General features: G+C 40.3%; 1 long non-coding RNA gene across 1 annotated transcript in view; it reads left to right on the plus strand.

Annotated features, from left to right (window-relative positions):
* LOC308060419 overlaps positions 1–20,306 on the plus strand; it is a 78,978-nt gene extending 58,672 nt beyond the window's left edge. The window contains exon 3 of the long non-coding RNA XR_013926716.1: positions 1–20,306. This exon is cut by the window's left edge and continues 38,294 nt beyond it. This is a non-coding gene — a long non-coding RNA (uncharacterized lncRNA).
* Positions 20,307–21,080: the final 774 nt, after the last annotated feature.

Below are 21,080 nucleotides of genomic sequence, written 5' to 3' on the forward strand. Positions count from 1 at the left end.
CAAAAAATGTTTTCCTCCAGGAAAAAAGATGAAAGAAAGAAAAAAGAAAGAGAGAGAGAGGGGAAACAAACATTTAATCATTCAAATCTGCAGGCAGTCAGGATTTACGGTGGTTGCACATGTGGCAACAACAGCTTGGGCATCTCCTGGCTGTTGATATTTTTTCTTTGTTTAAGTTTTGAATAAATAACTCAGAGAAGTTTTCCTTGGTATCTCAACTTTTTAATTCAAAATTTCCAGGAGAGTTAGTCTGACAGTTCTGTAGGATTATTTAAATAAAAAAGCTGAGAAGCTGTCTTTTTAAGATTGTGAAGAAATTTATATCTTTCACTGCTAAAGTTGTTCGATGCCAAATGAACACAGTCTAGGCTCCACAGGCAGAATTTAAATCTCTCTGGGGAGTATGAATATCTGGCAACTAATTTGGTCAAGATATCTATTTCTGGTTCCTCCTAAGAGGCATTTAGAGCTGCAAAGTCATGAGTCTACTCTGACTCACTCTGTGAACTCTTTCCACTATATTGCAAGGTCATCAGTAGGGAACAGCCTCCTAGCTTTTGTGCTCAGATCATGTGCCCATCCTGAGGGCAGTCTGATAATGCCCTTCTTCTCTTACTCAATTTACATTAATTCCTTTTTTAATCCTGTGTAATGGTTGGGTAATTTTATAGTTACTTTTTCAATCAGATGATGGGTAGCCTATTCAACCTCATTCTGTTGCCCAGAGATCTATCTTTTGTTTCAGTGGAAAAATGACAGTTTGCACACATTGGAGGATCTGGACCATCACTGCATGAAGCAGAGACATCTGTGGAAGTCTGTAGAATAATGTACCTAATAAGTTATTGCTAAAGTTACTGTCTTTCTCCTTAGTAATGTAAAAGAACAAAAACTGATCCAGAAGCTTTTTTTTTTTAAATCTTAATTTAGCTCTTAATAAGTAGTTGTTTTGGTGTGTTTACACAGCAGTGATCTTTTCAGTATACTCTTGCACATCTTATTCTGTTTTTGCAGTTCTTTGGCAAATGATTAAGCCCTTTTTTTTACATGCAAAGTAAGCTTCAGTTGCCACCTGCCACATCAGTTGGGTTTGTGGAAATGAAGGCTGGAGAATTTGGTAGGATGCTCCTAGGCTGTAAAAAGCATTATTACATCAACCTTGAAGTTAAGCACGAAATTAAGAAATGAAAGATGCTTCTACAGACTGAAGAGAATCAAAAACCAAAGAGAAAGGAGGTTAGAGAGCAACTTGCAGTCAGAATGTTGTAAGTCTTATGCCAGCATTAAAATTCACTATGGGGTGGACTCAAATTTAACATTGATCCCAGGCAGGGTAAGATGATTCGCAATTGTCTTGTAAGATGGAGTACTCCCTAAATTTGGACAGATTCCATACATTGTTGCAACCCCAGAAATCTGAGCAAGAAAGGATGCACAATGTTTAATTGCAGCTGGCCATTAAACAAAACGTTGCAATGTTGTCATATTCAAATTGATGTCATTTTAAATGATTACATCGTAAAAGACTTCCTGCTGTTTATCTGCAGATATTCTGCAAAATAAAGGAAAATAATGGCTCCCATGACCATGGGGCATAGATTGCTATTTTTTCCTTCTATTTACAGCACAGACCATAGGAGGGAAATTATGCAAGGAAAGCAGCTCATCAGTTTTCAAGCCAGGGGTTTCAATCATAAATACAGTGTGACAGCAGACATTTTCTTCTGTCAAAATGTAACAGAGTAACTCCAAAGAAAGAAAATGGGGTCTGCAAACAAATTGGTGATTCAAGAAAAGAAGACAGAAGTAGGAGTCAGTGACCGGGAAGCATGAGACATCCTTGTGTGTGTTGCATGCATACAAAATAGGAGTGTTTGGTCACTGCCTTATTTTTGGTTTTAATTTGTTGACCAAATGGGTGTTCAGGGAGTACAGCTGCACTTATCTCTTTAATGGTCTGCATCCATCCAGTTCCTGTCCTTTTTGAAGGGCTAGGGTATAGATGTGTCTGTACACTTGGCGGTGCCAGCTCTAATTGCCATTAAAGGTGCTATAGGATTTTAGGTGCACAAGACCCTCAAATTATCAGGGTGCCAGAAGGGAAGGGCACCTTCTGATCTATAACAGCATTCTGGGATTGAGTGTACAGTGCTTGCCTGGCAGTAGGACTGCCTGGGAATAATTCAAGCTTCTGTCTCAAGCTACTCCTCAAGGTCATCTTCAAATATTTTCATGAAGCTCTAGTATCTCCTCAGTAATGTTTGTGATCTCTTCAGTTCCTTTCTTATTTGTGAATAATATGTAGCTCACCATGGGTGTAAGTAATTACCTGGGAGTCTGAAATATCTATTGCTATTCGGAAGACCTGTTAGTTTTGCTGTTTCTTTTTGTTACCATCCTGTATACATCTGCAATGGTTATACACAAGCAGAAAAACTTACTCTTGAGCCAATTAGGATAAACCTAATTGTCACTGGGTCAAGAAAACACATGCTCCAGACAGCTACAGAAAAAAAGGGAAATCTCTTCCCTGTTATTAGTTCATTTTTAGCAAGTGATAGCATTGTACTACCTCTTCACTGAAGATAATTAATGTTCTAAGTTGTCTTCCAACAACATACAGCCAAAATGTCCCTACCAAAATGGAATTCTCATCAAGGTCAGAAAGGTTGAATGCATCTTTGTCAGAGAGTAACTAGATTTCTGTCCAAGTGAACACTGGTACTTCTAAAATGTGATACCTGCTGCCTGACTGATTTGTACTTCAAAGTATTTGCACAGTGCAATACCACACTGGCAAAGCCAAATACCTGATCACTTTCATGGTTTCTTTTAATCAGAGAAACAAAAACGGCAGGTCAAAGAGCTGCTTTTGATGCAACTTGCCAATGGACAAAATAGTTACTAATTTTTTTGAAAGATCTGATTAATCTCAAAGATCTGAGGGAAAAAGTAATCAGTGAAGAGGTCACAGTTTTTTCCTTATTTATTTAGACTGGGCTGTGGCTGGGTAAGTAAGCACACTGCCTTGCTCTGTTGCCTTGCCTACATGGTACAGGAAAACATTTAAAAGACTTGTTTTGTAGTGTCACAGCCTAATATTCTAGCTGGCTTTTTAACAAGTTACAGAGGAAGAAGGTAAACAGCAAGCCTTTCCCACGTCTATGACAAAATTAGAAGTGTTTTGTAATGGTTTACAAATACTGTGTGTTGACCTAGTTCTCTCCATGCTCACTGTACGACTGCATTGGCTTAGTTTATCTGGAAGTGTGAAGAGAAAAGAGAAAAAAAAAAAAAAAAAAAGCCAAGCAGAAAGGGAAGAATGGGCTGAGATAAGCCACCCCTCAGCAAACAGTTAACAGTTGTTAAAATACAATGCCAGGACAGGCAAACGCCTGGGGATGCAAAGATCTAAAAAAACCCCAAAACTCAACAAAACTAAAGGAAAAAACCCTAACAGACTTCAAAAAGAAGATTTTATCAAAATAAATACTCTTTGACTTAAAAAAAACCCCACTTTTTATTTATTGAATATCCCTTGCCTCTGACTTCCAAAAGAACTGCCAGGGCAAACATGGTCCAATGTGCTGTGTAAATACAACCAATAAACAGGACACCGAAGCAGGAGTAGAGGAACTGCAGAATTTCATCTTGGCTTCAAATGTAAGAGCCAGGTCAGAGACAGTCTAATAAGAAACCAGAGAAAGTACAACTGAACAAAGATGGCTTGTAAAAAATCTGGATTTGTTGGTAAATCAGTTATTCACTGCTTTTCAAAGGAAGGCTCAGATCTCTGTGTGAAATTGGATGATCTTTTACTTCATGACTTACAGTTTGAAATATATATAAAGTAAAAAAATATTCTAGTGTCATAAAAAAGGAATCTTTTTTACATTTAGTTTCTTCATTCTCTTGCCACAATCAATTTATTCACTTATTTTTGTTCTCTGTAATATGAGAGAGTACATAGCTCTTGCAACAAATTGAAAACACCACCCAGGTAAGACACAAATAATAATAAGCCAATTGCCTTTCTTTCATAAAAGGAGTCATCCCACAAGGAACAATCATCACCACAACCTTCGTCCCCCACCCAAGCAACCCCAAGGATGACTGTGTCCGACCTTCTCCCTCCTCCCCATTGTCTGCCCAGACAGGTGAGATTTACCGTGGGCACTCGTAAGAGCCTGAAATAACCTGAGATCTCTCCTTTGCTGACTATCTTCTTGCACTCGATCTTGAAATGAAGTCATAGCATTACATTTGTGACATCCCATTCATTTCCATGGAAACAGATTACCAGTTCACAGGCATGGGTTTATGGCTTCCGTCACTGCTACATAAAGAGAAGGCATTGATCTCTATGAAAGAAAACTCTCACTGGAAACAGCAGCAATGCACGTGGTTTCTGATAGAGATAGACATATTATCACATTTCTTATTTCCCTTTAAATTCCAATTGACATGTCTGAGATGAGATGTATGTCTGCACTTATGCCTTTGTAATTAGTGATGCATTATTCAAGCAATCCATACCTGCTCTGAAAGACGTTATTTCAAGGCCCCGTTCTGCCTTACTTCCTCTTACTTCTCCATTTTCATTTTTTCCTTTTGACTTTCACAAGAGATTCAAGTCACAAGCCAAGCAACCTTCCCCACCTTCCATTGTAATTTATTTCCTGTCACCCATCTTAGCTCTCAGAATTCTCTCCAGCATTATTCAGCCCTCATGTCTTTCAAGGATCCTTTACGGGTATCTGTTTTAATTTTGCATCTTATGTCTTTTGTGCTAGTTTACCAGAAAGCACTTAGATACACAGAAGGAGATAGAGGCCTGTCATACTAAACAAAATGAACTAGATTCTGCCCAGTTTGGTACTTGTGAGTTTGACCCAATTTTTTCAGTCTGGGGGATTATCACTAGCACTTTCCTTGGATTTCTTTTTCCATCTTTCCATCACTTGACTGGATTGCTGTTAATTGGGGCTGCCTTCAGGCTGTTCTGATTTACACTCAAGCTGCTACTAGCCCATGGAGCTATTTGGAAGCTATTTGATGCTGGCTGCAGCATAGGCTTACTCCAACTGTTCATCCTTATCTTTTCATCTTGAAGCCACAAGACACTGAACAGCGCCCAAATGTGAGGTCATTTGCCTTCGTACTTGCTTATAAAGGACCTTGGTGGTCCTGTGCAAATGTCTCAGAAATACCTCCCCTTCCGGAGCGACTCTGAACCAAATGACCCGCTGTGAGCTACGCTTGTGCTCTCCTTGTAAGCTCCTTGGCTATAAGAAGTTCTTCCAATTTCTTTGCTGCAGCGGTTCATGCTGCTGCTGAGAACAGGAGAAGTTCAGCAGGGCAGGACCTGCCGTTATTTAAAGTGAGGCCCTAAAGTGACCTACCCGCACTGTCAGGCTGTAGACAGGACCAACACTTTCTCAGAGATCTAACAGAGTGTAGAAGCAAGGGACAAGAAAGCATTGATTTAATGACACTTTGATCTGAGGAAAGCTGCCCAGTAGGGGGACAGTGTGGGATGACACAGAATCAAACAAGTGTCTGTGCTCAGGTCAAAAGCAAGGGAAAGGGGATGTTTATAAAGCAGCTGTATAGCACTTGCTGTGTCCTGGCATCGAACACACCTGCCCTTGAGTCATTCAGTGTTATTAAGTGCAAGGCAAGAATGAGGTCTGGCTGTTTTGCTACCTGTCTTCTAGGTGACAACCTGAAAACAGCTCATTGACACAGTGAATGTGTCCAGAGACGGGCAACGAAGCTGGTGAAGGGTCTGGAGCACAAGGCTTATGAGGAGTGGCTGAGGGAACTGGGGCTGTTTAGCCTGGGGAAAAGGAGGCTCAGGGGGGACCTTACTGCTCTCTACAGCTGCCTGGAAGGAGGTTGGAGCAAGGTGGATGTCAGTCTCTTCTCCCAGGTAACAAGCGATAGGACAAAAGGAAATGTCTTCAAGTTGCACCAGGGGAGGTTTAGATTGGATAGTAGGAAAAGTTTATTCACCTTTCATTAAGGAAAATTTCTTCACTGAAAGGGTGATGAAGCATTGGAACAGACTTCCCCGGGAAGTGTCTGAGTCACCATTCGTGGAGGTATTTAAAAGGTATGTAGATGTGGCACTTGGGGACATCTGGTTTAGTGGTGGACTTGGCAGTGGTAGGTTTACAGTTTGACTTGATGATCTTAAAGTTCTTTTCAAACCTAAATGGTTGTACAATTCTATGAAATAGACTCAAGGGGACAGAATTAAGAACAGAGAAGGTGAAAGAGCAAAGGAAGTCACAAGCTGTGAATGATCCACACTTCTCCCTTTGTTTCTCTCAGAAACATATATGTTAATGCACTCACTACCAAAGATTTGAAGATCTGCTGTGAGGCAGAACACATTAAAAAATTACCATCTGTAATTTTTGGAAAACAACTTCAAATAGAAGATGAAATATATGTGTCAAATTAATATATACACAGAAAATGTGATAGTCAAAATAAGGGACCGTTCTGATGGTACAGTGGTTTATCAGTATGCTGTTGAATTGTCTTCTGTATAAAAGAGTGTCCTCTGGTCATATGAATTGGTCCCAGGAAAGGCACTGGGACTGCTAGTCTGTGTAATGGTTGCAGGTCTGTGCTGTACTTCGGTAGCTGACTATTGGAAACACTTGTTAATTAATTTATTAATTAAATAATTCATGGATGTAACATGAAAAGATAATTTTCATTTTGCTAGACACTGTGGAAGCTTCTCATGACAGCTTTTCACCTTATTTGCTTTCGTTAGAAGTTTCCATCTGCTGATGACAAATGGCTTAAATAGTATGTCTGGCCTTGGTTCATCGTACAGCCCTGGTATGAGGCTGCACGTCCATGCCATGGCCTAGATACCTGTAGTTTCCCTTCCTGAATCTACCTGTCCAACTGGTAACGTGATGACATGCAGAATGCCTCCCCTTGGCCCACAAATAGCCATGGGAAAGACACACATTTTCATGAGGGAGCTGTGAGCAGCCAGCTTTCCTTTACACAGGCTCAGGACCCAGCCAGCTTATGCTTCAGTGTACCACAGCATGGCCCTGCCCCAAAAGCTTCTTACATTTCAAGCATACTTGAAGTTTTGCGTTACATGGACCCAGTGTTTGCACGTTGCACTGTGCTGCTCTGTGTGGACGTACTGGTCTGGATGGGCTTTGTGTTTTCTAAAGCAAAGACAGCAAAATCTGAGTGGTTAGATGAATGTGGTGGAGCTCACATGACACCTAACAGTACATAACATGCAGGTTATACCACTGTTCAGACCAGCAGTGAAAGTCGCCTGACACAAAAAACTACCTGCATTGTGTTTTTTCTGAGAAACAATCCAGAGCTGTTGATGCTGTTAAGCAATTGCTATTGTTTTACTGAATTTGCCTGGGGCAAACTAACAGTGACACTGCATTCTACACTGACAGAGATACAAAGATGTACATTTAAAAATAAGTAATTGTCTAGACTAATTCTTCCTCTTAACAGCAGTCTACAGTAACATCAAAATGTAGTACAGACCTGAGAGTGAATTAGCACTTGGCTCACCTGTACAAAGGAACTGGGCATCATTATGCCCTTTCCAAAACCAGAAGTAAAGCAAAGAGATGAAGACCAATTTTCTCAGTCTATGTTAACTCAGATCAGATCCTTGCATTAGTAGGGATTAAACTGTTACACTCTTCAGATAATAACTACAATACCTACGATACCTTTCCAGAAACATGTTCCTGATAACTTCTTGCTACACAAAACACCTTGGCTGTTCATCATTAAGTCCTGAGCCATCTGCTGTCACCTGAGGCACCCTGTATATACACTGATATAGGCAAGAGGGCCTGATTTGCTCTCTTGTTTGTATCACTCATCTAAGTGATCTCAATGACACCCTTACTCCAGATTTTTTTTTTTATTTGGGTCTCTACAGTTAATTCCCTTGAACAAAAGGGCCTGCATAAATGACCTGCCTTAGGACTGTTGAATGTCTCTGGCACTGAGTTCACCTCAGGACTGCCTGAACAATCCATTCTTGCTTTTTGGTCATTGGTGTCCCATTTGAGGAACTTTAGGAATAAAGGGACGTGCAATAAAGGTGACTGAAACCCCACAAAAGAGTAGAAGGGCCATGTGATGAGGCACAGCAGTGGGTCCCTGGTAGATGGAAGTCCTGCTGAAACAGGCATCTCTAGATAAACAGCAAAGTCTGCTTTCTGCAGCCTACAGCAGTTTTATTCTCCAAATGACATCGTCAATTCAAACTGTGGGAAATACATGTAACCAGCAAAATTTGGGGCCATGACTTCTCCCTCTATGGGAACATTTAATAGAGTATTTTTCCCTCCACATAAACACCTAGTGTACCAATAACAAAGACCCTTATGTGGTAGGAATTAAGCAGTTCTAGCTGCAGTCTCTGCCACTTCGTTGCTGTGGAGCTAATCCTAGCACAGGAGAAAAGATCCTGCCTTTTTGCTTTATCCCCTGGACAACCATCCTATATAAACAAACTGCTACCTCATTCCTATCGACGAAAAGTGGTCCTTACCAGTGGTGCCAGAAGGGCTCAACTGAGCCCGTGCCAAAAGAAAAAAGGGTGTCAGCACATTTCTTAAGAACCCAGATGACAACATCACAACAACACTTTAGCCTTGATATGGAAACACAAAAACTTCATTATAATTGTCTGTCAGAAACATGCACAGAGGCAGACTTGGTTTCTGGGTCATGATGGGCACAATACAATATGTTCATAATACAGACTGCGTTTTTTCCCTTCTTGTCCACTGCCAATGGCTTTCATTCCCTTTAATTTCAGTATTTATCTTCCTCCTTTTTTATTCTTTCCCCTCTGAGCTCTTCTCCTCCTGTGCAGTTATCTCCAGCTTCACTAGCTCTTCAATTCTTTTCATCCTCATCTCTCTGTCCTTCCATTTAGATAAATCTATTTCCCAGATCAACACTGTCTTTCTGCTTCCTTTCATATTTAGTGACACTTAATATTAGTGCCCTTCATTTTTTGCCATCTTTGATTTTTTTTCTGAAAACTGCTGTTCTTCCTTTCATGAAGGTTCCCAACACCTTCAAGAGAAAAAGTAATAACACAACATGATCTTCCTCATCTTACTTCCATTCTTTCTCACAACTCTTCCTCCTTCCCATCCCAAGTTTCTTTCCTGCTCTTTTCTTCTCATACCTGCACTGTCATAGGAGCTCTATTTCATGCCATATCCCAGTCTCCTTAGGCTTTTTGTTTTCTTTTTTATCATGGTATTTTCACCTTCCTATTGCTTTCCCCCATCCTACTGCAAGGTTTGTTGTCTTTCCTCTATTAAAATCACTCTTGAATTCCCCTTATTCCTCCAGCTACTGCTGGATCTTTTTTCTTCCTTTTACCTCTAAATTCACCGCATAATCTCAGATCACACATTTCAGCTCCATCCTTGAATCTCCAAGCTGACTTCTTTCTCTTGCATTCATCTGCAGCCACACTTAACGAGGTCTTCTAATCAAAATTTTAGAGACAAATACTCCATCCTTTGATATGCCAGTCATTTTTGTCAGGGGAAACCCTAGTCTTTTTCTTGAAATTGTACCTCCTCTTACCACCTGTGACTGTGGTGTTCCCTGGTCCTATTCCTCTTCAGCATATACATCAGAAACATGTCCTTGTCTTCCCTTAGCTCTCAGTGGGACCCCAAATGTGTCTTTCCTTGTTTCCATTCTCACTCATTTTTACATCTTACCTGTGGTTAATCTCATCAACAGAGCAACAATTCAATTACCCTCTCAATAGAGATTACCTCGAAATCTCTTCCCCTGCCCAAGACCTCTCCTTTAAAATCTTAGCAAGTATCATTGTAGCCCCAAATTCTCATTAGCTGCAATTCTGTTAATCCTGTTTGTGCGTCAAACATTAACTCTGTCTGTTCCCTGAAGTCTCATAATTAGGAATAACTTCACCATTTTTCTCTCAGTCAGTGCAATGTCTGTTAGCTCCCACTTCCAGCTGGTTCCTGGTATCACTTTGCAGCATTCATTTATTATTGGCTACACATATTACAATTTAATTTTGCTGGGAATTAAAAGTCTAAGTATTTTTAGAACTAGATTTAAGCTCGCACATGCTTCTAAGTTTACTTCCCAGCTGAGCTGCAAGCTCTCTGGCATTTCAGAATAAATATGATGCATTTATGATAAGATATATATTTAAAATGCACATCCTCTATCATTTGAGATATTGCCTCTTACTCGACTATCCAACACAAACACTTAGATCAGTCAGTTCAATGACATTTTCTTAAGCAAATGTTTATGTCTATCATCACCCAGCTGGAGCAGATGATCGTTTTCCTGGTGCAGAGTTCTTTCTGTGCAAACCCTTACCTGGTTGCCATCTCTGTCTCCCTCTTCTGCACACTTCTTAAGTATTCTTTCAGCCTGCTGTCACCCTACCTGTTTGGTTTTGCTTCTGATCCGCTCTGAGCACTGGCCACTTCATTATCTGCTTGTTCAATTTTGAAATTAACATTTCTATGTGGTATGTTAAGCAGCCCCTTACACTCAACAGAGGCAATCTATAAATAAGTGCAAAGACAATTAATTTTCCTCTAAAAGCCATTTTAAAACATTCATTTGCTAGGTAGTCTTGGAAAAAAGCCCTATAAAACAGTGCTTCTGCTATGGTAGGGCTACTGGAATGGACCAAAATTGCTTCATCGTTTCTCAGTTTGTTGGTCTACTTCTTGTGTCATGACCTGTACTTGACTGAAAAATTTTTTGGATCAAGGATCATCTGTTCTGTCCTGGTATGGTGACTACTAGATATTACAAAACAGCATAGACAGCTACCACTTACCATGTGTAGGAACAGAAATTTTAGCATGTTTTCCTGAAACAAACTGTCAATTTCTGCTAATATTATTCTTATGTGGGGAAAAAGATCAGGTTTTAAAACAAGTTTATTTGTAGTCTTTGGTAAAGGACAAAAATGTCTGAGTGATTTGCCTGTTGTTCTCAGCAGGTTCCCCAAGGTAGCAATCCTTGATGTCCAAACACAGTTGATTAGAGGCTGGGGGTGCATTCCAGCCTCTGTCTCATGATGTGCTTGGAGGTGAGGAAGGCAACTCTCTGCTTATTTAGGTTGCAAGCAGAGGTGATAATTTAATCCCCAAATTCGGTGACTTTCAATTATAAAATAATAAACGGATATTTAGAGAGAGAAATACTGTTTGTAGAAATTAAATAGCTGGACATTAGTAGCAATGTGGTTGCGTTTCCACAAGGGCAGCCAAGTGTAACAAGTTACCCAGAAATCTTTAGCCTCAGTGCTTTTCATCACCCTCAGTTGGTGGTCTCCTGCCATTCATTTTTTTGGCTCTGTTCCAATAACTTGGATGGTAAATGGCATTCTTTTGAGCGTGTGTACCGCTATGATCAGGCAGTATGCACAGTAGCTCCCACCAAGTATCAGCTGCTGAATAACAAAAATGGACCTGGATCTGTAATACATTTTCAGATAACAAGAGCCGTGATTGCTGTGATTCATTTCAAAGCATGTAAAATAGCTTTTTTTCATTTAAACTCATTAAAAAGAAACTAAGACTATTAACTTGGGTTCCCACAGGGGTAGAAGTTTAGGGGATAGACACTCCCTCCCTCTTCTGCATAAACCCCCAAACTAGTACCAAAGAAGTACCAGCACCAATAATGTACTACTTCAAGCAAACAGCAATACCCTATATTTCTCTGAACTGGTGATGATCCAACACTGGTCAAGAAGAGGGCAGAACTGTGATGCCACCTCTGACACACACTGTTGAGCATCCCCTTTACCAGTAAGAAGTGTTTGTATTTGTCAAATAAATAAAAAAAATTAATAAATAAATAAACAAACAAACAAACAAAAAAACCCAACAACCCCAAACCAATCAAAATGGGTAAGAGAAAGGCTGTACATGTACCCATATATAAGATTAGATCTATAGGGTAAGACTACTTCAGTCATTTTGCATTCAGGCCAGGCTATTGGCAGCTCTAGCAGAGTAGAGTTCCAGCTCAGTGCACACAGACACACACGCTCAGATAATTGGTCTACAGAGAGAAGGACTACAATGATAATTCAATATTTCATCTGTTTAGTCATTCAAATCATGCTTCTTAGTCCATCTTTTACATTACCTTCCGTCATAACATATTTATAAATAATTCTGCTTTTTAATCTAGTTAAGGAACTAGTGTTCATTTTGGTGTTTCTCTGTGACAATTTCAGTCTGAAATACATTCAGTTTGGGATATCATTCATTGGAGTTCATGCTAAGAAAGACAATAAAGTTAAGTAGCAGCTGGTCATTAGAAGCTTATATATTTCATATTCAGTATACACATGCTTCTTAATCCTAAATAATCAAAATTTAATTATGTGTCTGCCCTATTAAATTAGAATTAAGGGCTAGAGTCAGCAATGAAACTAGTCACAGTTTCACCATCTGCAGATCAGGCTTTGTATGTCCTACTTGGTATTTTTATAATATTTAAATTTCAAAAGTAATAATCACCTATGGGTATTGAAACACCTCTGACAGTTGGCACTTATCTGCTATTAATGGCTAACCAGGGGTCCCCTTCACTTGTGTGTGTAATTTAGTCATCATTTAGTGACTAATTATGGAAGAAAATATTTTCTTGGCTGAGTGAAAATGAACAGAGTTAGTTTCTGACCTGGAAAGGCGCTGAAGACTCATACCTTTCCATTAGAAGCCTGGGATTTGCAAAGATGCAGCAGTTCACAGAAGCCATTTCTAAACAACGAACAAATGCTGAAGACTGAAGTGGCAGAAGTGGTTGCATGTTCACCATATACTGAAGGTCTGACCCTGACAAAAAAATTCCCATTCATTCAACTGGAAGTCACCTCAAGTGAAATCTGAAGGCCTAGACCACCCCCTAGCCTGCATATACCCATGTGGGCTTCCACTAGCTGCCAGGCATTTTTTGTGGAAAGTATGGGGTTTTAGCTCTCTGGAGATAGCCAGATAAAGATATTCATGTGGGAGTGGCAGGTATCCCTCAGGGCTTCTGGGAGACCTGTGTCTTTCTGGAGTGGCAGCTGGGCACCTTGGAGCATACCAGCTGGCTGCGAACTTCACTTCAGATAACTGAATCCCATCCACATTTCCCACTGTGCATTCAAACATGTATTTTGAATGTGTAAAGACATATTAAATACGTAGACCTTAGCCATCCTCCTTGGAAACGGCACATTTAAAACTAGACAAATCGTTCTGCACAGCCTTACATGCTCAGCTGTCCATTCAGTGCAGTCTTGCACAACTTTGCCCAAAATTTATTCGAGCTTTAGTCTGAAAATGGAGTTGCAACTCCAAAAAACTAAGCTATATGTGAAATATTCTGCAAAATTTTGGTTATTCCTGAAATGAACCTCATAGGTCAGTAAAAAAGTTGTCTTTCCTTTCACTGTACATCATTATTTCTATCACTGCTCCCTGCTGAGTTTTACATTTTCTTCTGAAGGATTAATTGAACCTTGCACTGGCTTTAAATCATCTATCTGTAATGAGGGGATACTTACATTTCTGTATGGAGGGCGATATTCTCATTTCTCGCAGACTGTACTTATCACGAAGAGGGAACCAAACGTAAATAGAGAGGGAAGGGGTACAGGTATTATTACTCCAGCTCTCTTTTTCCACGAATTGCCCTCAGGATCTCCCTGAGGCCAGGCACAGCAACTTTAAGACTGCCTAGTGACTGGGATAGGGAAAGAGAATATTAGTCTAAAGCGGCTGAAAACCTGGAAACTGGGTACTTGGGAGCACCTTAATATAGAATAATGTGCGTGGGCACAAAGCGTTAAATTGTATGGCTGGGGATCTGTAATCCTGCAGCCTTAGGAACACAAAATAAATGGAGGCTGTAAGCAAGGCTACAGCATCATTCAGCAAACACTTGGCAGCCATTTCCATTTGAGAGCCAGGACGCGATGCTCGGGGAGAGCTCCAGATGCACATGACTGCTTTTATTTGTATGGCTTTGGCAGTGTAGCTTTAGCAGTCTGCCTCCCTCATTCCTCAGTTTGGTTGCTACTACTTTGGTGGGTTTATTAAGGAATCTTGTTTACTACTTCCAAGCACCAGATGATCCGTCTTCAGGGAATGACAAATCTCTCTTACTGACACTTCAGGTTTTGTCCCTCGTGTATGTGACCATACAGTTGCATGTGGCTGCTCACACTTGTTTGTGTTGTTATGTTTTGAACCAAGGGAATACATCAGAGCAATACATCTAACTTGCAATATTGTTGTAAGCTGCTTACAGTGAATCGAATTTAGATGATCAGGCCATCCTGTAGCAAAATTACCCTAGTATTGGCTACTTCCCAAATTTACTTGTTGGTTTGTGTCTAGTCAATGGGCAGATCAAAAGGAAAAATGCAGCCACAGAGATGTATAGACTAATGAACAATTTAGGATAACCTTATATTGAGGAACTACATGATTTACATGACGAATATGACACTGCTACTTCAGAAAAGACACAAGCTGCAGCATATATTTTACATCCTTGCAAGATCTTGAAACTAAGATACTAAGATAATTGGTATGTTCTGTTTATGTGGTACAGGATACTTCCATGACCTTTCATCTTTCATACCAGTTTGATGGACAGTCTTGGGAGATATTGCAGGGAATATGGGAGAAGAGATGCACACGTGGGAAAGGATCCTTCTGGGCTAAATGGCTGCTACACGGTTGCCAGGGCTGAAGAACTCAGTTCTTTTCAGTCTTGTGTTGTTAAGTGCTTTTGCTGAGTTTAGTGGACGTGAACTGAAACAAGCAGTTTGCACTGAATGTAGAGAAAAACTGTTTCACTGCCAGGAGAAACCTGAATTGGAACAGGTTCCCAGCAAGGCTGTGCCACCCCCATCATTGCAGACCCAGCTGTACCAAGCCCTGAGACACCTGGCCTGCCCTTACAGCTGACCCTGCATGAAACAGAAGGATGGACTAGAGACTCTCTGAGTCCCTCCCAACCTGAATTATCATGTGATTCTTTGAGTCCATGAATTTCTTATTTGAGGTAACATTTCAGAAGCAAGTCCTTTAGAAGGTTTAACATAAGGCACCTGTAAGGATATAAAGGAAAAGCATGGATAAAAAAGCAGTTAGCTGCAACCAAGGAGTAGTTACAGGTGAGAAAACTCTATTTGTGAGGCAGGCACCTCTTCTTTCTTTTCATGATTAAATTTGGTTACCATTCAAATTACAAAGGGCATTTCCCCGTAGACAAAGTCGAGAAGGTCCATAACCAGTAATTTAAAGATGCTGCTCAAGAAAAAGGTACTTTCTCTTCATATAAGTGTTCAAACACAGCAAAAGCGTTTGAGCAAGGAAGAAAACTGTAAAAAGAACATCTTTCTTCCAGTGGTATTTTTAAAAAGTGTTGTATTAATGGTTTATGACAACTATGATCCACGTGAGGGGGGTGAACACAATTGAAAGTATTGTGCCAAATTTTATTCTTATTGCAAAAGGATCTCCATGAATGGTAGCTCCAGCTTCTGTCATCTGATGGGGTAGAAACTCCTATTTGGCTTTTCAGTCTGTTTGTCCAGGGTCCAGATCTGTAAAATGTCCAAAGCTAAGACCTGTTCCCAAACAGGACACCGATTCAAGGAGCTGCCATTATTTTACTTTTTTAGTTTATAATCTGTCTTTCCTTCCCTCTGTCAATCAACTTTGTAATTTTTATTACATTTTAAATAATTATTATTACTTGTTTCACCATCATACTTGACTGACTGATCAGCCTATATGACTGATGTCTTTGAAAGTAGGGAGAATTAGCTCAAGCGGTAAACTCTCACTTAGCATGTCGATGTAGCAGGATCAGTGTCTGCATCCTCCATTTTGGACCACTTGGTGGATAAGGAATTGTCTGGATGGCCACATTCACAGGGTTGCAGTCAACAGCTCGGTGGCCAGAGGAGACCACTGACAAGTGGTGACCCTCAGGGATCCATGTTGTGACCAGTATTATTTAACATCTTTGTCGGAGGCATGGACTGTGGGATTTAGTGCACAACTCAGCAAGTTTGCAGATGACACAAGGCTGAATGGTGTGTTTGATATTGTAGAAGGAAGGGATGCCATCCAGAGGGATGCTGACAGGCTAGAGAGGTGGGCCCATGTGAACCTCATGAAATACAAGGTCCTGCACCTGGGTGAGAGCAATCCCAAATATGATTACAGGCTGGGTAGTGAGTGGATTGAGAGCACTCCTGAAGAGAAGGACTTGTGAGTATTGGAGGATGAAAAACTGAGTATGAGCCAGCAATGTGCACTGGCAGCCCAGAAAGGCAATCACATCCTGGGCTGCATCAAAAGAATTGCAGCTGGCAGGTCAAGGCGGGTGTTTCTCCCCCTCTGCTTGGCTCTCATGAGACCCCACCTGCTGTAATGTGTTAAGCTTTGGGGTCCCCAGCATAAGAAGGACATGGACATGCTCGAATGTGTCCAGAGGAGGGCTATGAAGATGACAGAGGGCTGGAGCACCTGTTCCATGAGGATAAGGCGAGAGAGTTGGGGTTGTTCAGCCTAGAGAAGAGAAGGCTCTGAGGAGAACTTACAGCAGCCTTCCAGTACTTAAAGGGGCCTACAGAAAAGATGGGAAGGGACTTTTTATCAGGGACTCTAGTGATAGAACAAGGGGTAATAGTTTTAAACGAAAAGAGGTTAGATTTGGATTAGATATTAGGAAGAAATCCTTTACTGTGATGGTGGTGAGACACTGGAACAGGCTGCCCAGAGCAGCTGTGGATGCCCCATCCCTGGAAGTGTTCAAGGCCAGGCTGGATGGGGCTTGGAGCAACCTGGTCTAGGGGAAGGTGTCCCTGCCCATGGCAGGGGGGTTGGAACTAGGTGATCTTTAAGGTCTCTTCCTACCTCAACCATGCTGTGGTTCATTGATGCTATGATTTTATGATTCTATGAAAGTGTGTGTGCCATGAAGGAAGGGATGTTTGTATTCTCTATGAAAATGTGCAGATATGTGATAAATTCTAGTTAAAAAAGCTTTCCAGTTAAAAAAGCTTCTATAATGCACCCGTTAGCAGTTTGAATATCCAGTAACACAAACAATTGGCTTCCTCAGTGTGATAACCCTACAGGCTAAACGATCTTGAGCTGCAGTGGGTTGCACCTCTTGCGCAATCTGATCACCTTCTTTCCCTCTGATCATGTAAACTGTGAACACATTTTACATGAGTGCTTTAGGTTACTTCCTCTTGTGGAGGATTTCCCACATCTCAGTGCTGAGAAATATTGCTTTCCCTGCTCCTGTAGTGTAAATCCATCATCACCTGAAGTGTAAGTTATATGTACCATCCTCGTAGTCACAGAGAAAAAAGGAATTTGATTTCCCTAAACCAGTTTTTTAAGACAGTCTCCCAGGGACAGTGCTGCTGGATGGTGCCAAATGTATTCTGTGTCTAATACCTAAAGGGGAGATTTCCAGTCCATAGGCTGTGAGCCCAGAGAGACTGTCTATAGGAAAAAGGAAGGCTTTCTTAGTGTTCCTCCTGGTTTCAAACTACCAAACCCCCTAATTCTGCAAACAAAGAAAGATGGGAGTTGCAGCTAGCAAGACTGTTTATGAATCTAGAGTTCAATATCTAATACACATTAGAAAGAACAGGCACATAACAAGAAATTAGTATCTACAGAAAGAAATCTGTGAATGCGCAAATTGTTTGAAGTGTCTGAACTTACATGTACGGTGCCCTTCTCTACTAATTGAAATGGAAACCCGAAACTTAGCTGTTAGAATCAAATCCTGAGGATCCAGGAATTCCTAATGGCAAAACAGTTTTTCTACTTTAAGCTTAAACATATTCACTTCACTAATGAAGAATCATTGCTCTTCTTCCAGAAATATATTGGTGATCAGCTCATTAGTGAAGCTGATTATGCAAAAGACGCACTTCCCTGAGACTGCTGCACAGTAACTACACATAATGTAGCTGAGGAAGTTGCCATATGGGGAGAAATCATTGGAAACCTGGCAGTGGGTGTGAAGTTCTGGTGTGATATGATAACTGAGACGAATTACTTTTGGGAGAGAAAGCCTTGCAAATACAGGGTCGGAATTAATGATGCAAATAGTGAAACTCCTGGCAGTTGCTTAGTTCCTATTTAGAGAATCTGTTTTACTAAAGCAGGGTTAAGCTAGTGCAAAATCTTTACATAGTAGTTAACTTTTAAATAATTAAGGCATAGATTTATGTGGTTATTAATAAATCTATGTATATATATGCTCCATCTGTACGTAATACTAAAATTGTTCTAAAGTTATAGGGTTGTGACTATATAGCACGCTTGGGGCTAAAGTTATCAGTTTCAAATTCAAACTGAAATCAAATACTTTATCTCTAGTATTTGTTATACTTAAGTGACAATAAATAGCTACAAAAATGTAATGCTAAACAATGCTGTTGATTTAGGCTTGATGCTGTTCTTAGCTCTTGCATAATTTTTATAGCTTTTTGTCACAGCAACAATGTATTACAATTGGGAAAGTGTTGTGTTGAATGTTTGGCTTTTTTTTTTGGTTTTTTTTTTGGCGGGGGGGGGGGGTGTTCCAAGCAGAGTTTTCTGGAAAAATAGAATTTACTTACTTGAAATTACTATCTAGTTTTAGCTCTCATCTCTACATCTGTTAGTCTACATATTCATATGTGGGACTTTAGGATGTGTTAATGTTTGACATGTCCTGACCTTTCATGTGGACTTCTTCAATGCTGAGCATTTACCAACATGGGACTTCCCAGCAAAGTCCAGGAACTGTAGTTAGATCAAAATCTGTTGCAGAAAATAAAAATAATGTGATAATAAACATCCCTGTTTCATCCATGATGAAACCCTGCTTCCAATTGAGCTTATGTACAGTATAGATAAAATAAACTTCCAGAGATCCCACTGAGATCAGGAATTCACTTTAGAACGATCATTTGTCAAAGTAACACATTTTCCAACAGTACTTTCAGCCACAGAATTTTATTCATGATTTTCAAACAAAGGGCCCTCCCGAGGCCAAGCAGACCTTTCTTTCTCTCTCTGTCTGTCATTCCATCTCTCTGCCATTCTGCCTCATTTTCTCCCTCTCTCTCTCTTTTTCCTTTTGAATGGCTCCAAATATACATGAGTGAACATTTCCTACTAATACCCTGAAAGAATCCTTTGGACATTAGATCAGAGAACAGAAATAACTGTATCTACTTGAAACTACTCAAGAACACACATTGCTTGCAATACCATCCCCACCCCCTCCACCAAAAACCCAACACTCCACCACACCTCCCGAGCTTGATTTTCTAATTAGCAAAGTCAGCAAGTTCAGTAACAAGAGTATTTTGTAAATAGAAATTCTTTAGAGAGAGGGTATTTTAGTGTATTTGTTGTACATCTGGAGTCCTGGATAACTGTGAACCTTTAAAGGATTACTGTAGTTCAGAAGTTAAATTCATCTCTATTAACATCTACCCTCTGGGATAAAGTAATCAGATTGCAGCTACAGTCATTTGAAACTTTTTCAGCAAAACCTAGAATCAGACCAAACTCAAATATCAGCTCATGTTTTCATACTTACCCAGTACTTCAGCCAGGTTCCCCACAGTTTACAGAATTTTTAGTTAACTTGGACAAAGTTTTGAGCAAACCTGGGGTTAATTATGACTTCATGTAGAAACCATGATAAACACTGTGGTTTTGTAGCATTTTGATTCAAAACTAGGCAAGACTTGTGGGTTTTGGCTGAGCATCACTGAGTTTCAGTTGTGTGTTAACCCAAAACTGAAAAAAACAGTTGCCTCCAGTAATATTTTACAAAAACACAGGGCATTGGAACTCCACACAACTGAGTAAGGTACACTTCTGTTTGCAGCTTGGCAAGCTGTCTCATGACTTTCTGTGAACACCTGGTGACAACACTTCATGCCAACAACATGGGATATTACAGGGATTTTTTTCCTTGTGTCTTGAATGTTACAAGGGATCGCATCACATTTTGGAATTGCGCTGGACCTGTGACACACCAGCATGACACATGTTTTGGTCTCTTTGTGCTTGATGTACATACCTTTTGGAAAGAGTATTAGGTCCCTCAATTTTTAGAGACAAAGCTCCTTTCCTTGTTCTATGACAACTGTTAGTACTACGCTTAAACTCTAAGGAAAAAAAAAAAAAAAAGAAAAAGAAAAGAAAAAAGAAAACAAAAAAACCCCAATCAAACAACAAAAAAACCAACCAAAAAAAAAGAAAAGGAAAAAGAAAAAAGGAAGGGAAGGGAAGGGAAGGGAAGGGAAGGGAAGGGAAGGGAAGGGAAGGGAAGGGAAGGGAAGGGAAGGGAAGGGAAGGGAAGGGAAGGGGAGGGGAGGGGAGGGGAGGGGAGGGGAGGGGAGGGGAGGGGAGGGGAGGGGAGGGGAGGGGAGGGGAGGGGAGGGGAGGGGAGGGGAGGTATCTCAGCATTCACAGAGCAGTTCCTAATATCTTGTTTCACCACAACTGTCTCTGGAAGAATTTGCTTCAATAAAGTTCCCAGCTGGAGCTGTAATAAAGTCCATCTTTTAGAAATAGACTGACTGAAAAACTAACAAATAGCAAATGTTAGTGTCAGTGAGATTGGCGATAGGCAAAGGAATTATCCTGTGCAAATGGAAAACCAAGACATTACTTGTGTATAGCAAATGTCTAAGGGAATTTAGAAATTCAGCAGTCACAGAGAAACCATCTCTTGAGCAAAAATTCAACTAGAAAAAAATCCCATTTGGGATAATATGCCTGAGTTACATAAAGTAAGTTTGTCTCTGTATCTGTTTACTACCTCAAGGCTCATTTGATAGGCATTCTCATTCCTATGAAAAGGCTGTGTCATGCTTGTCTTGCTTAAGAGCCTTCATAATGTTAGAATTTATTGAAATTTTACTTAGTGGTTTCATATCTACAGTAGCAACATCTGCTTAAAATGCTGATTTTTTT

The sequence above is a fragment of the Falco punctatus genome (assembly GCF_963210335.1).
Source record: "Falco punctatus genome assembly, chromosome: 3".
NCBI classification, from domain to species: Eukaryota; Metazoa; Chordata; class Aves; order Falconiformes; family Falconidae; genus Falco; species Falco punctatus.